This window comes from Vulpes vulpes, chromosome 10 (assembly GCF_048418805.1).
Source record: "Vulpes vulpes isolate BD-2025 chromosome 10, VulVul3, whole genome shotgun sequence".
In the NCBI taxonomy this organism is placed as follows: domain Eukaryota; kingdom Metazoa; phylum Chordata; class Mammalia; order Carnivora; family Canidae; genus Vulpes; species Vulpes vulpes.
In genome coordinates, this window is record NC_132789.1 from 65,526,768 (window position 1) to 65,544,752 (window position 17,985).

At 35.3% G+C, this 17,985-nt stretch overlaps 1 protein-coding gene across 24 annotated transcripts in view; it reads right to left on the reverse strand.

Moving 5' to 3' along the window:
* The window catches only part of MGAT4C (MGAT4 family member C), a 716,481-nt gene that overhangs the window by 355,548 nt on the left and 342,948 nt on the right, over window positions 1-17,985 (reverse strand). For 4 of the 24 annotated variants that reach the window (XM_072724529.1, XM_072724526.1, XM_072724540.1 and 1 more), the window contains exon 3: window positions 13,607-13,660. The exons of the other annotated variants lie outside the window; for them this stretch is intronic. The gene's annotated coding sequence lies outside the window, so the exon portion shown is untranslated. The remainder of the gene's footprint in view (window positions 1-13,606; window positions 13,661-17,985) is intronic. 24 annotated transcript variants of the gene reach the window in all.

Here is a 17,985-nt window from a genome sequence, read left to right on the forward strand (position 1 = left end):
CTACCTAGATTTATCAGAGGAAGAGATATTAGAAATTAAATAAAAACTCCCTCTCAATTAAGAGATCTTTCCATTGAACCACACTGTCTATTAGTGCAACTTCATGATTGATAAACTCCTTGGCTTTATTCCTAAATGTAGATTTATTTTCTCCTTGCAGTATTTGGAAAGGACTTATGAGTTATATGTGAACCTCAGTGAAACTACTGAGTCTAAATATCAAATTGCTATGTTTCACAACTTGTTATGTCTGATACTAAGGAGTTATTTTCTCCTACAACACAGCTGTCAAAATTTTATACCATTTCCAAATGAATGTTTTATGTGATAAGTTGAGTTATCGTTTAACAAATGTTCACTTTTTCTTTTCTCTCACCTTAGGTACAGTGTATTTCCCAAAAATGACGACTTGGGGTGTGGCCATGTGAATGGCGTTGGCCACAAGAAAAAATATGAGAACATAAAAACTGTAAATGTGCTTGTGCAATTTGATTTTGCTTATGTTTTCCTATGATCTCCTGTGAGAAGGCATGCACTTCATTAATAGCTTTATTCAGCATGGCTCCAGAATTTGGGACCAACATTCACAAACTTTTCTTTATACATGTTTTTTTTTTTTTTTTCAAATTGATAAACACATAAATGAACCCAGTTCTGCACCTTTAAAATCTTAGTTATACATAATAAAAATAGTTTAGAACAAGGGAATAGTACATCATATGAGAAACTAAGGCTCAAGAAGAATAGTATCAGACCCAAAGACCCAGAACTTTCATATGGTAGAACCAAGTGTTGATCCCAGTTCTTCAGATTCCATGACTCCCATACTCTCCATGTATTAACCACATGAAACTACTTTTTAAATTTCCTTTTAGAAGTAAACATTCTATTTTCCAGAAAGGATTTAAAAGGTTACAGAATGTGGGGATATTGCATCAAAATTTTTTTTCATCTTTCTAGTTTTATGGAATAAGGTATTCAAAATTTGATCTTTGCTACAAAATCTCTTTCAGTTGAGTGACTGTTAGCAAGGGCAGTCCTGAATTTTCAGAAGGTTTATTTACAAGCCTTTTTTGATGCTATAAAGTACAGCTGAAGAGGGTGAAATAGTCTGATATCTCAATTTGGAAAAAGAAATTTCAACATGTATAAAACCATCAGTAAACTTTGATTTTTTAGAGTAAAATACTGTTGCTTATATTATTAGTACTGAGCATGGAACTCAGGACAACAGTTGTGTCAAGGATTCCTTGCTGCTTTAACAGGATAATCAGAACGTAAAAAAAAGTAGTGAGTAAACAGATCAAAAATGGGCAAATACATATATAAATATGTTAGTCTTTTTCCAGAGGAAAAAAATGTCATTAATTTCTGGATGAGAAGAAGTTATGTGTATGGCTGATAAGGTCTAGTGATAATATTTATTAAGCAAGTTCATAGTTTATATGATTCAATAAAAAATTGGCATCTATCCAAGGAGATGAAAGACCTGTACTCTGAAAACTATAAAACACTGATGACAGAAATTGAAGATGACACAAATAAACTGATTATCCATGCTCATGGATTGGAAAAACAAATAACTGTTAAAATGTCCATATTACTGGACGCAATCTACAGATTTAATGTAACCTGTTATCAAGATACTAATAGCAGTTTTCACAGAACTAGAATAAATAATCTTAAAATCTGTATGGAACCACAAAAGACCTCAAATAGTCAAAGACCTTGAAAAAGAAAAACAAAACTGGAGGTATCATAATCCCAGATTTCAAGATACACTATATAGCTATAGTAATCAAAACAGTACAGTACTGGCACAAAAATAGACACATAGATCAATAGAACAGAATGGAGAGCCCAGAAATAAACTTACAACTCTCTGGTCAATTAATCTTCAATGAAGGAGGCAAGACTATGCAATGAGAAAAGACTGTCTTTCAACAAATGGTTTTGGGAAAACTGGACAGTTCTATACAAGTGAATGAAACTGGACCACTTCCTTATGTTGGACAAAATAAACTAAAAATGGATAAAAGACCTAGACGTGAGACTTGAAACCATAAAAATCCTAAAAGGGAGCAGAGGCAGTAATTTTTCTGACTATGGCTGTAGCAACATTTTTCTAGATATATCTCTGAGAGAAGGGAAATAAAAGCAAAAATAAATAATTGGGACTACATCCAAATAAAAAGCTTCTGTACAGCAAAGGAAATAATCAATAAAACTAAAATTCAGTCTACTGAATGGGAAAAAAATATTTGCAAAAGACATATCCCATAAGGGGTTAGTATCCAAAATATATATATATAAAAGTATATAACTCAATGCCAAAAAACAAATAATATAATTAAAAGTGTGCCAAAGTCATGGACAGACATTTCTCCAAAGAAGACATATAAATATCCAACATATACATGAAAAGATGCTCAACATCACTTAACATCTGAAAGATGCAATTCAAAACCACAATGAGCTATCATCTCACACCTGCAAAATGGCTAAAATCAAAAACACAAGAGTGTTGGAGAGGATGTGGAAAAATGAACCCTCATTCACTATTGGTGGGAATGCAAACTGGGGCAGCCATTATGAAGAACAGTAGGGTGCTTCTTCAAAAAATTAAAAATAGAATTGCCATATGATCCAGTATATCCACTAGTGGGTATTTACCTATTAAATACAAAAATATAATTCCAAAAGACATATGTTTATTGCAGCATTATTTACAATAGCCATATTATGGAAGCAGCCCAAGTATCCATCAATGATAAATGGATAAAGATGTGTAATATATACAATGGAATATTTCTCAGCCATAAAAAAATAATGAAACCTTGCCATTTGCAACAACATGGATGGACCTATAGAGTATAATTTTAATGCTAAGTGAAATAAATCAGTCAGAGAAAGACAAATGCCATATGATTTCATTCATATGTGGAATTTAAAAAACAAAACAAGCAAACAAAGAAAAAAAAGAGACAAGCTAAAAAACAAACTCTTAATTATAGAGAACAGGTGGTTGCCAAAGAGGTAGTCAAGGGAGGTGAACTAGGTGAAGGAAATTAAGAATACACTTATCATAATGAGTACTGAGTAATGTACAGAATTGTTCAATAAATATACTGTACACCTGAAGCTAATATAACATTGTGCATTAACTATGTTTGAATTAAAATAAAAGTTAGCATCTATAAATAGCTGTGGATCAACGCTGATTTGAACTTTAACTTCTGCTACATATTGACAGTGTTTGGTGAGTAAATTATTTGTCCTCTTTTAGATCTTAATTTTCTTACCATTAAAATTCAGGTAATAAAACCTGCGTTATAGGACTGTGATAATAAATAAATAATATGCACCTAAATGATAAGCTTATTTTTATGACTATTGGGAAATTTTTACCATGTGACAGGCACAGTGTTGGCACTGGATACCAAAATAAAAGTTATAGTCTTGTGGAAGAAATCCAATAGTTAGGTGGTTTCAGTAAATGGTAAGTTCTCAAAAAGTCCTAGAAGCACAAAGTGCAATAAAAATCACACAGCAGAATATTTAATCAAGACAAAGTAGTGAGGAAAGGCTTTTAGAGCAAGTGATACTTCACCTGAGTTTTGAAGGGTGTATAGGAGTTAGACATGCAACACAGTGCATGTTGGGAAATCAAATTGTTCACAATCTTTGGCACAGGCATTAATATTCAGTAAATGTTATATTGGTAATATGTAAATAAAGGATTGAATCAAGTTTTACCTGCTGAAAAAATTTCTTTTTCCTATAAGAATTGTTGGAAGAAAATTATTATTGTTGGGAAAACATTTTGTATAACACAAGCAGTCATACTATCAAAAATCCAAATATTACCAGAACTTGATATATAGATAATTTAAATTTTAAACAATTTTACTGCTGCTGTGTATTATTTTAACATATAAACACAAACACAAAAATTTAACAAAGCTTAGAAGGTCAGTTTTTCCAGGTGAAGCATTGTTATCTTGCCAGGGTTTGGGAAAATTAATGTATAAAAAACCCCTCTGACTTAACTTTGTTTTTCCTATAATTAGAATTATGTGGGAGGTGTATTCTAAATATGTTTGGTACAAATGGAAAAATAAATGTTTACAGGTTAGTTTGACAAGTGTCCTTTTGTGGAAAACTACAGAATTTCATAGATAAACTCTACATTATTATATGCATCACCTGTCAATTATAATATATCCAATCCACAATGCCTGAAGTTAAATACAAACAAAAATAAAACAAAACAAAACAACAACAAAAACCTTATCTACCTGTGGTTCTTTAGGATTAAAAGCAATGCAAGAGATCATGCAGTCCCAAAGCATCATTTCAGAGATGAGAAAATTGAATTTTGGAGAGATTACATAATTTTTCCACTAAAACACAATTATCAAACAGAACTTAGGCCTACAGCACCTTCTTGTCCTATGTTACCTGTAAAAGTGGAAATACATGAGTAAACATGATATAATCAAATCATTAACTTATTTCTTTCATGAAGTGGGGCAGACACTGTTGGTCATCTACCCAAGACCAATCTTCCTTTTTGCAATGCTGCACAAAACCTGAATTTATTCTCTTGGCAACATACGCAGCCTGGGAGGATGAATCGTGGATGTTCTAATTACTGGTTCTCAACAGATGGCAGTGCTATTCCTCCAGGAGGTATGAAGAGTGATGTTGTCTGTCATGATGATTAGCCACAGGCTTGTAGTGCTTAGGGATCATGGGACAGTCCTACACTATAAAGATCGGCCTCATCCAAAATACCAATGTTGCCAACTGGAAACATTGGCTTAACTAATCATGGTGATCTTGTCTCGCTGTGCCAGGAATGAGTGTAAGGATGGGCATGTTACCCAGTTTAGGCCACAATTAAAACATAAAATGAAGTCTGTTGTAGTGATTTTTCTTCCTTATATAAAGAGGTAGTCCTGTGAAGAGAGCTCATCTTTCCTCCAGTACTCTTCCTCACTGTTTTGTCTTTCTCTTTGCAGATTATAGTGGTTGGAGCTGAGCAGCCATAATGTGATGATTAAGTCACCAACATGATAAAAAAAAAAAAAAGTAACAAAAGGATGGAGAAGAAAGGAAAGTCATTGAATCAAGTCTGGGAATGCATACCGTCATATTTCTCAATTAACAAAAAATACATAACTACAAAGATTAACTTCTAACCATCAGGGTCTCTGTCACTTGTTCCTCCAGGCATGATGATATAATATTTAGGGTAAGTTTGGTAGTTGTAAATAAGATATGTGAGTATTGTTTAACTATTGCTAAATAATTCTAAAGTTAATGCTAATTCCAAAGAAGCTGTATGCACTATTGGTGCTAAGCCACTGAATAGCTTCATAACTCTTAATTAAATATTACTAGGAATCTGATTATATTATTTATGTTTTGAGGGATATTTTATATGAAAAAAAGAAATTACCAGATGACTAAAGTATGTTGTGGAAATGAATTCACAAGTCCTTTTCCTCCTCACTTTTATCAATATTCTCTTGCCAAGAAAAAAATATCTAACAGTTAAAAAAAAGGGAAACGTCTTTTTGAATGATAAATAGGGCATTAAATAATCGAGCAAAATAATGTAAGATTAGAAAAAAGTGGAACATCATAAATGGCTTCTAAGAAACAGACAATCCAACTACCTGAGATAACAAAGATTTGTAATTTGAGTTCTAACCAGTTTCTTTCTGATATATTGAGAAATTTTGCTAAATTTTAGAGCCAGGAGAAAAGAGATCCTCCTCTGTATCATATAGACCGTTTTCCTTATTTCTAACAATTTTTTCTTACTATAACAATTTATGGTTTATTTATTTTTCCAATTTATTTAAGCATTCATGAATGTTAAGGGATGTCATTGAGAGGATGTAAACCCCCCACCCCCCGCACTTGACCTATGAGCTGTACCCCAAGCAATCAGAGGCTCCTTACCCTCTCCCTGTCCTTAGAATATGCATTCCACTTGTCCCACCCACTTCCAGAAACTGCCCCAAAGACATAGCCTTGAGAATATGATGTTGTGTTGAGAACATCTGGAAGGTATACATGACTGAACCTACTTAAGGGCTCTATATAAACTTTCAAGATTTGGCAGGTGGGTGCAGAGATCTAATCATCTTGTGGCCACTCAAAATAAGCCTCATATATAAGTCCCCTTGCTTATTAAACCTGCTATGTAGCAATGTGGAGTGGCTGTCTCTTTCATCAGTCTCTCCCTGCCATTGGTACAGGGACCAATGTACCAACCAACAATTGGTCAACCATCTAGGAAATCAAAGAAATGGGTATTGGAAAAGAAGCATCCTTGAAAGAAATCCCAAGTTGGCCATCTACTTCTATGTGGTGAGGGTTGACAAATATAAGCCTTGGAATTTTGCTAGTCTTGGGAAAGAGGCACTTGGGAGAAATCCTGAGTTTCTATCAACCTCTGTGTGGGGAGGTGTGGCCTGTATGTCTGATGCTTATGAACCACCACGTGAGTACGCAGATGCCTTGAAAACACTGGCTGCTTTAATATTCTTGTTTGAGAAATTGAGCATAACTGCAAGAAGGAAGGAAAATAAACAGCCGCCAGTGAGCTGGCCTCTACTGTGGGTAGTTCAGCTGGTCACTGGTGCCAACTAGAGGCTGGAGCTCAAGTTAAAAAGTTGGAAAAAGAACTGAAATTAGAAAAGCGCATGCATTTGTCCACTACTTTGTAGGTTCAGGGCTAGTTGACCAGGTGGGAGAGGTAGATGATAAATTGGAGGTTTTGGTGTGTCATTTTGTAAAGGTAGGAGGACACAGCTACCTCATATTAAGTTTATGATTTATTTTATTTATACTTATTTACCACTTTTTAATTTATACTTATTTATACTTACATACCACTATAACAGAGCCTAATTAGGATGCTAGGAAGTAAAATCCCTGAAAATGTGAAGAAAATGAAAGGAGGATGTTATGATCCACAGTGAAATGGATGAAATGCCCCATGCTGTCTAACCCCCAATACAAAGGAAAATTTTAAATAGCAATTACCTTAGACTTCTGATATTAAAAAAAAAAACATACCCCAAAAACTCCTAGGGGAAGACTTGCATTCTCTCCCTTGAAGTTACAAGGCTTATCATGTCTTTGGAAAGTAAACACCCCAGGAGATATTAAAACATTGTCCACAGAGACTAAAAGAAAAAAGGAGAAGGCAGGCTTTTAAAAATACAGATTGCTATGGGAGCTCCCCTTCACCACAAAGCTTTAGTCGTTTGAGTGATATCGAATTCATGGCTAACATTTTGGAATAAAAGCTATGGGGTCTCTGTTTATGTCTGTCTGTGTGTCCATATGTTATTGGATATGTGTCATGTATATGTGATATTTTTCTACCTCTGGAAGGTATTGCTGAAATTATTTTGAAGACAGCTCTATTTAACTGGCCTAAGCAAATAAACTTTAATATCAAAGTGCACTTATATAAAACTGAAACTTATTTTTCTTTCATATGCTAAAAGGACAAAATCTTCTTCACTAATGATCTGTTCTTGAAGGGATTATGAAAGGTCTTTTCTTTATCTCTTATGTAATCTGCTTGGAAAACAAAGATTTTGTTGTCTTATCAAAATAATTTCCTGTTTCTCATGCTGTTTTTATCAGGTCTTTTATTATGTGAGGAAACTTAGTCTTCTCTATTAAAAACGCTAAGTTTTTTACAACTATGAAACTTTCTCTATTTGCCTTTGAAGTATTTGTTACTTTGGTTATATTGATAACTAAATATTGTCTTAAATTGACCTATCATCCTATTTAATCAAGTGTTTTAAACTCTATGGATATTTTTTACTATCTTCCCAAAGATGAAATTCTAATGAAGTTTTGTTGCCTTTGACCTGAGATTTTCCAGAGCAGTCCTAGAACATATTCACTCCCCTTATGAATAAAAAACAATGTTGGGGCACCTGGGTGGCTCAGTCAGTTAAGTAGCCAATCTTGATTTTTGGCTAAGATCTTGATCTCAGGGTCGAGAGATCAAGCCCTGCATCAGGCTGTGCGCTTAGTGGGAAGTCTACTTGAGATTCTCTCTATTCCTCTCCCTCTGCCCCTCTCTCTTAAATAAATAAATAAATAAATAAATAAATAAATAAATAAATAAATAAATCTATCTAAGAAGAAGAAGAAGAAGAAGAAGAAGAAGAAGAAGAAGAAGAAGAAAAAGAAGAAGAAGAAGAAGAAGAGGAAGAAAGAAGAAGTAGTTGTTGAACTTACTTGGAATGTTAAGTTGCATGTTCAGCTTACTTGGAATGTTAAGTTGCATGGAAGCATTGTCAAATAAGAAATGATGCTAAGCTTTCTTTAGGGGATATTTATGAAATCCCTAAAAACTTAATATGCCCTAGTATAGTATTATCAGTCACAGTCTTAAAATGTATGTCATGGAAATAACCAAGTTCCCTTGTCAATTATGTTATAATAAACTCTCCTCAAATCTTGAACTATGGTCATTTTTAAATAATTTGTTGTGTATAGATGGTCATTGTTTTATTCAGATGGTTTTTCAAAAGTGTTCTTATGAAAGTGCTTCATTTTTCTGGAGAATCATAAAAATGTCTGGCAAGTATAGGTTTCTGATTACCAAGATCAATTTGCCCCCATGTGAGATGGACAACAATGAGCCTTCCTTTTTCTTTTCTTCTTTCTTTCTTTTCTTTCTTTCTTTCTTTCTTTTCTTTTTTTTTTTAAGATTTTACTTATTTATTCATGAAAGACACAGAGAGAGAGAATGGCAGAGACATAGGCAGAGGGAGAAGCAGGCTCCATGCAGGGAGCCCGATGTGGGACTCAATCCTGGGACCGCGGGATCATGCCTGGGAAGAAGGCAGGCACTTAACCCCTGGGCCACCCAGGGGACCCCAACAATGAGCCTTTCAAGTGCCTCCACAAGGTAACCTGAACAGCCCCACCATATTTTATGGGATGGTAATCCAAGACCTATTCCTGTTTTTTTTTTCCACATCAGTAGTATGAGCCCAAGATATTAATGATATAATATTAACATAGAAAAGTTTGCCTCTGATTCCAGACTTTGCTGGAATATCTGCAAGGAAGAGAAGAGGAACTACACCCATAGAGAATTCAAGGCCTTGGCACTATTATAGTTTTAGGGAATCATTTGGTCAGGCAAGACATACATCATCTCAGAAGCTATGATTATTAATATGCAAGTTTTATCCACCTCTAAAAATGTGAAAGAAATCCAAGCCTTTATAGGGATTTGGGTTTTTTTGTGGATTTTCATTCCCTATCTCACACAGTCTCTTCATCCTTTATACCATCTGGTAAAGGAAAAGTACTCTGTGCAACTGTGGATCAAAACCTCAAACTATCTTTGGGAAAACCAAAATACTATTGAAGCAAATTAAAGCTCTGGGTATATTCTAAGCATTTGAGTTAATGTATCTGGAAGAGATGGGTCCAGGCACTGTGGCATAGACAACAAGAGAGAGTATCCCTAGTATAGTCCCAGCTGAGCCAGGGGGACAGAAACCCAATATACCACCTTAGAGTAAAGCTCCTAGTAGTATACACAGTGCTCCTCGGAGGAGAGCCTCTCACACAGCAGCCAGTGCAGCTGACAGTGGAATAAACTCAGAGCAGTTTGGCTGATGCTCACTCATGAGTCCTGAACATTAACCCTTTTTACTCACTGTTGGGCTGTTCTAAAGGGATTAACCTTATGACTTGGATGATGGGAAGCCAAAGGGTGGAAAATCACACCTTTGTGGGGTCAAGATATGTGGTGGAGGGGGGCACATTTGGGTTCACCTGCAAGAGCCTGAACTGTTCTCACTGTCTTCCATGTCCCAACTCAAATACTGACACCCCCTGGCAATCACAGAACTGATGTCCTAGCTCAGTACAAACCCCTGGCAACCGACCTTTCAGTAAATACAGCAGATTGGGAGCAGAGTGGCCACCACTGTGCCCAGGTAGGAGGGCATATTGCCAAAGATGCCAGATTGCCCTTGAAATATAATGACTTTGGGGCAGCCCTGATGGTTTAGCGGTTTAGCGCCACCTTCACTCCAGGGCCTGATCCTGGAGACCTGGGATCAAGTCCCATGTGGGGCTCCCTGCATCGAGTTGGCTTCTCCCTCTGCCTGTGTCTCTGCCTCTCTCTCTGTGTGTCTCTCATGAATAAATAAATAAAAACCTTATATATGTATATATATATATATATATATATATATATATATAGAGAGAGAGAGAGAGAGAGAGAGAGAGAGACAGAGGAACTTTGTTAATGCAGTAGCAGTGTATCCTGTGTGTTCTAAACATCATCGAAGGCAACTGGCAAAGGAATCTGGGGTCCTCCACCAGAATTCCAAACTGGTGAGGAAGTTTGGAAGAGGAATTTTCTCTCCAAGTGAGAGTTCTAAATATTCCCCAGTTTGTGTGGACATTGCAGCTGGCCTAAACCAAAGTGTCCCCCATAACCATGTAAAGCAGGCTACAACCATAGGGGGTTGGAGAAGCTGAGTAGCATGTATAGGTAGCCTCAGTGACAAAACAGTAATCAGAAGTCACATATGCAAGACTGGGCAAAAGCACATGACATTGACTGGAGGTTCCATCTTTCCTATAACCTACAAACAGCTGGGTTAACAGAAAGGGAAAAAAAAAACAAATTATTAAACCAGCAGATTACATTATTAACAGAAAAAATTGCCCTGTCTGGGTGTCCTAAAGTACTGTTCTAAGCTTTAATACGTTTGAATGATCAACCAGAAGACTCCTGCCAAGGCACCCAATACCAAAAAGGTATAGAAATCATAGAAACGGCCATTGCCCTGACTCTTATCATGGATCAATGTGCTATGCAGCTGAGAATACAGAGCCTCGTCAGCACCTGGGAGAACAATTATCTGCTGGAATTTGCAATGGAAAATCCTGCCAGGATGGAGGAGTTACTTTGAACCTCTAGATGAGGGGGAACTACTCAATCTCACCTGCAATCCCATTATCCTGCTGCAAGCTGAATTTATGGAAATGCATTATACCTGGGCTTGAACACATACCATTGAAAGAGGGGGAAAGGTGGGGGGTCTTAGTCTAGTGTATCCTGTTCTCCGTCCATCTCACACTTGACAGTGCTGCTGTCCTCAGCCAACATGTATGCTTTGTACAATCAGGTCAAGTTCCTAAGACTGTCAGTCTACCTCTCCTCAAGCCCAGGTGAGAAGGTTCTGTTTTTAATGGTATGAGCATTTGGCCACCGTATTTGTTTCTTCCACTGGCCTAGACGACAATAGCACACAGAGAGGCCATTATTAAATTCACCCTTCAAGTCTTAAAATGATAGCCAACAAAACTCGTCCTTGATGAACACTGAAATATCTCTAATAAGAAAAACTATCCTCCAAAATAGGAAGGCTGAGGACATTATTAAAAAGAAGCATATATGCAATTATCCAAAGAGAATGTTGTTTGTTTATACCTAATGAGTGTGTTATTTTAATTAAATCACAATAGACATATAAGTGGATGCCATGGGTGATCCAACACCCAGTCTAGGAGAGTTAGATCTATTATTTGGATGATGGCAATCTTGGAAAAAATTGTCACCTGTTTTGAGAATCATTGTCTTAATCTGTGTTTTTTCTCACTTATACCAGTATTGTTGCTGTGGCATCTACCTCCAATGGAGCCAGATAGCCACCAAAGGAGCCACATCCAGGTTAGTGAAACCCTTTGCTGCCCACTCAGGTCACATGGTGGAAGAGGGGGGCATATGAGAGTAACAAGGGGTAAAATATTGGGGGAAGCCATTGAGAAGAACTATGAGCTAGACCCAGGCAACGAGAGGCTCTTTTCCCTCTCCTCTTTCTTGGGATGTGCATTATTTGTCTTCCCTATTCCAAAAAGCTGTCCCAAGGACAGTCTTGCAATAATGATGTGTTGAGAATATGTGGACTGTATATGTGACTAAACCCAGTTAAGACCTCAATATACACTTTTAAGATTTGGCAGGTGGGTACAGAGCTCTACTCATCTCTTGGCCACCCAAGACAAACCTCATATGTAAGTTCCTCTGTTTATTAAAACTGCCACCAATAAATCTGAAGTAGCTTGCCTCTTTCTTCAGTTTGCCCCTGCCCTATGTATATGGGGGCCAGTTTATAGACCAACAATAAGGAAAATGTATTAATAGATAAACCCAATGCACATTCAGCACATTTTAAAACCATGCTTTTAAATAGGCACAGCACAACGGAAACTACCCTGTATACCTAAGAATTGCATTTTGCCCAATAAGTAATAGAGAATTGAGCTGAATTATTAAGCCTAGGCCCAAAACTACATGCCAGGGAAATCCTCCAATAAAATTTACACTTTGTTATGCATAGTCAACCAAAGTGGATTTTTGATGTGTAGCATTGAGCTCTTATACTTTAAAAGTGCAGTGGCCTTTTGGATTTGCAATTCAGTGCACAGTAACTATAATACCATAGTAAGTCCTTGATTTTCTTTCCTTTGAAATGTACAACATAGTTTTAAAATGAGTGCCTTCACAACACAGACCCATCTATTTTGTGTGTGTGTGCTTGTCGGTAGTGATATATTTATTACATGCTTGCAGAGTATGTTAATAAGCTTCAAAGCTGCCCAAAAACAATTAGTGTTAAGAGTATGTAGTTAATAAAAATGCTATAGAAAAATATCATGTTGAAATATAGCCTAATCACAATTTCACACTTTCTAAGCTGGAAACTTTTATGTAGTTGGTATAATTTCCTCTCTACCAATTTTCTCAGCCCACATTTAAATGTAAGTAAATATTATCGGGTTGTGTTTGTTTCTTTTGCTATTTTTTTTCCATAGGACATTTCCTCCAGATAATAACCAGTATTGAACAAGAATATTGTGGGTTGTATGAAGATTTTATAGAGTAAAATGGAGAGTAAAATGTAAAATGAGGGATCCCTGGGTGGCGCAGCGGTTTGGCGCCTGCCTCTGGCTCAGGGCGCGATCCTGGAGACCCGGGATCGAATCCCACGTTGGGCTCCCCGTGCATGGAGCCTGCTTCTCCCTCTGCCTGTGTCTCTGCCTCTCTCTCTCTCTATGACTATCATAAATAAAGAATAAAAAAAAAATTAAAAAAAAATAAAATAAAATGTAAAATGAGTAAAAAAATAAGAGTGAAATTTAAATCTTTATATTCAGCTGATGGACCTAAAAATTGAGTGCGTGTTATACTCATTTGGGACATATTTTAATATATTGATTCCTAGGTCCCATTTCAAAAATTGTAACTTACTTTTCTGGAGTGAAGCACCTCTATATCATTAGTGTTTAAAAGCATTACAGAAGATTCTTATATATTGGCAAAATCAGAACCTTTGACTAAAATCCTACTCATAAGTATTCATTTATATAAATAAACTCTTAGAAGCAAATAATTTTGTAGCATAAAAGATATGATTATCAAGTTCCACACATCTTAGAATACAGCTTTCCTACCATATCTTTAGGCTAAAGGGAACTGTTGCATCTGACCACCAGCAGGGAGTTTGACTCTATTGGCAATTACCTGGATGCCCACTGGATCCTTTGGCTACTCACTTGTCAACTTGAAAAAGTTCATCTACAACAACAACAAAAGCAAAGGAATGTATTTCAGGGCAGTGAGGTGGAATACAGAAAAGCAGGAGGTGTCAGATGGGGCAGAGACAAAGATACAATGTCTACAATAATGTGCTACATATTTTACTTTTACATAATTCATTATCCCTTTATAGAAAATGAAACTAGAATTAATTGGCTCCATTCATGAAAAAGATTAAAGCACACCTGTAGTGATTTATACTAGCCTAAACTGTTATAATAAAAATAATTTTGTGACACTGCATCCTGTCGTTTTCCAGCAATATCTTTGCCTACTTATTTTGTGTGATTTCTGGCATCTTCCTTCTCTTCTCTTTTTTTTTTTTTTTAAAGCAGATGTTCCTTAGCAAGTACTCATCAACCTACTCTACAGAAGTATTTTTCAAAGTGCATTTTGAGGACCACTTGTATTAAAACTACGAAAATCTATGCATTTCAATGCCTCTTTCAGAAGTAGTGGACAAGAATCCTCAAGAATTGATGGCTATATTTTGTATTATTACATTGGTTATTGTACTCATTAATCTTTTAATACACCATTTGCCTTAATGGTGTCAAAGCTTCCACTATTATTTTTGTTTTACTCATTATAGCACTTGCTATATTCTATTGAAATACTTAAAAATACAGTGGAATTTCATGGAGAACAGGAAATGGGTCCTTTTCTCTATGTCCCCAGCTATTAGCACAATACTTAGTACATTGCATATATTAACATATATGTATGAAATAAAGGAATGGCCCAATAAAATTAAAAGGTAACTCAATGACTTTGCCTCCAAAGTTCTATTTTAAACAACCTTGACGTTCACTGATTACTCTAGTTGCTGTTGCCTCATATCCATATCTCTCTTGGATTCTTTTCCCTGAATGATAAGTCACTGTTTAAAAATTCAAGAAGCAGCCCATGGACCAAGTCAAAGCCATCTCTGTATCTGATATCTATCTTATGTTTATTAGTAAGAAAATAAAGGATGAAGTATAACTATCTTCATTTGAAGATGGCGTTATCATCTTAGGTAGAAAATCCCAAGAAATCTACAAAATACTCCCAGAACTAAAAGGTAAGTTCAAAATAGTCACATGATAAATACACCAAAATCAACTGTATTTTTATGTACTAGCATTGAACATATGGACACTAAAATTAGAGATAGAATACCATTGATAATGGAGGAGGCTATATGAATATGTAAAGACAGTAGATTTAAAGAAAATCTTCCACTCAATTTTGTTGTGAACTTAAATTTCTCTAAAAAGAAAAGAAGAAAATTATATCTTTAATAATAAGAAAAATACCACTTATAATTGCTCAAAAAAGAAATATTTAGGTCTTAGTGTGAAAGGTTATGAACAGAATTTATGCAATGATAAACAAACAACACTACTGAAAGAAATAAAAGCATATCTCAAAAATGGAGAGACCTGCTATTTTTATGGCTTGACTGGATCAACATAGTAAAGATTTTGATTCTCTCATGTTGATAAACAGGTTTAATGCAATTCTTATCAAGATCTCAGAAATATTTACATACACATATAGGCAATATTATTCTAAAATTTAGATGGTAAAGCAAGAGTCAGAATGCCTAAAACAATTTTGAAAAAGAATAATTAAGTTGGCAAAATCAGTTCACTGATCTCAAGTTTTAATATACAGCTACAGTAATCAAAGCTGTGGTATTGGCAGAGGGATAGATATATAAATTGATAGAACAGAACATAATTCATACAGACATATCCAACTGGTTTTTGACATAGTTTCGCAAACAATTCAGTGAAGGGATGATTACTTTTCAATGGTGCTAGAGCAATTGTGCACATATTGGACAAAAAAAAATGATTGGGAACTTAAATGTGAAATATAAAACTAAAACTTTTAGAAAAATAAAATATAGGTGAAAATATTTGGGATCTAGGGTTCAGAAAAAAGTTGTCAGATTTGATATCCAAAGGATAAACCATAAAAATAAATTTTGATAAATTGGACTTCACTCAAATTAAAAACTTTTGTTTCCTGATATTACCTATTAAGAGGATGAAAAGACAAATTCAGAACCAAAGGAAATACTTGCAAACCACATATCTGACTGTATGATATCTAAATATTGTACCTAAAATATGTAAAAAAACCCTCAAGATTCAGTAGTAAAACACAAATAAACAATCAAAGTAGAATATAAGCCAAAGATATGAAGAGATATTTTATTGAAGGTTATATACACATTGTAAAGAAATACATGAAAAGATGCTCAATATCATTAGCAATTAAAGAAATGCAAATTAAATTACTACATACCTATCAAAATAGCTAAAATAGAAATTAATGACAGAATCAAACACCAGTGAAAATACAAGAAAATTGGTCATTCATATGTTGTTGCTGGGAATATAAAAAGATATGGTCATTCTAGAAATCAGGGTGGCAGTTTCTTTAGGAACTAGACATGTAACTTCCATATAACCCAGCAATTGAATTCTTAGGCATTCACTCTGAAAAATAAAGACCTATAGTTACAAAAAAAGTAAAGAAAAGAAACAAAAGCAACTTGTACATGAATATTTATATCAGCCTTATTCATAGCAGCTTAGCCAGATTTCTATAAATGAGTGAATAAACTCTGGCCGAACTATAACATGGAATACTACTCAGCAACAGGAATGAATATTGATGCATGGACAACTTTCCTGAATCTCCAGGGAGTTAAGTACCAACTTAAAGAAAAAGAAAAAGAAAAGCCAAATTCAAGTGTATACATTCTGTATTATTCAATACAGCTATGTATTGAAATTATGACAAAATTATAGAAATAAAAAGTGATTAATGGTTGTCAGGCATTAAAAGCAGAGTGGAGGGACCCCTGGGTGGCGCAGCGGTTTGGCGCCTGCCTTTGGCCCAGGGCGCGATCTTGGAGACCCGGGATCGAATCCCACATCCGGCTCCCAGTGCATGGAGCCTGCTTCTCCCTCTGCCTGTGTCTCTGCCTCTCTCTCTCTCTGTGACTATCATAAATAAATAAATAAATAAATAAATAAATAAATAAATAAATAAATAAAAGCAGAGTGGAGATAGAAGGGAAGTGGCTTTAGCTCTGAGAAGCAACAGGAGAGATCCTGGAGGTGATGGGAAATGTTCAGTATCTTCACTGGATCAATGTCAACATTCTGGCTGTTGTGAATACTATCCTATAGTTTTGCTAGATGTTACCACTTGGTAAACAGTACAAGGGATCTCTGTATCTTTATGTAATCCATGTGAATCTACAATTTTCTCAAAATAAAATTTTTAATGTTATAAGTTGCATCAGAAGTCTAGAACTAAAAAAAAGGGGGACTTTAGAGTCTTCCAGAAAGTAGTTCCCTATAAAAGCTGACACAGTTGAAGGGACCCCAACTGAACTCAGACTTTGACAATACTTCCAGCAGAGACTGCTAAGAATTTTTTTTAAATACGAGGGGACTTGTAAATAGAGCAAGCAAAATCCTATCCCAAAGAGTAGAAAGTGAAAAATAAAGTAAGAGCTTTACGCACAAGTTTTTTTTCCTGGCAAAGAGAGCAGTACAGCAAGGGCTGAGTTCACAGGCTTTTAAACAACCCATCATGCTCTGTTTAAATGATTCACTAATCAAAGACTATTTCTTTATCTCTGAAATGAGATATTATCAGCTGCTTAGCCTTAGTCAAATATTAAATGTTTTGGTGCATATCAATGGCCCACTATGGTAGCAAATTCACAATAATCATTTAGTAAATGTTAGATCTCAACCATCATCACTTCTGCAAACTCCAAATAGTAAATCAAGGTATCAGAATGTCAGGGAATAGGACACCTGGATGGCTCTGCCTTCTGCTCAGGGCGTGATCCCCAGGAGGGGGTTCCTGGATTGGATTGGATAGAGTCAGGCTCCCTACAAGGAACCTGCTTCTCCCTCTGCCTATGTCTCTGTGTCTCTCATGAATAAATAAATAAAATCTAAAAAAAAAAAAAAAAAAAAAAGAAGGAAAGAAAGAAAGAGAATGAATCAAAATAGTGAAACATTTCTGGTGGTTTTAGCTTAGGTAGAGTAGAATCAAGGATTTTGTCAGTTAAACCATTAGCACGAGACTACTTGCTCTGATATTTCAGGAATTTATACCTTTCCATTCAATTGAATGAAAGTTTTCTTAGGCTTCACAAATCATCTAATTTTAATTATAATACAAAGGAAATATGTTTTCTGTAATAAATGTTTAATTTTAGGCTACGTGTTTAAATAATAGCTGAAAATGACTAAAAATTTTACTATTTCTTAGTAAAAATATGT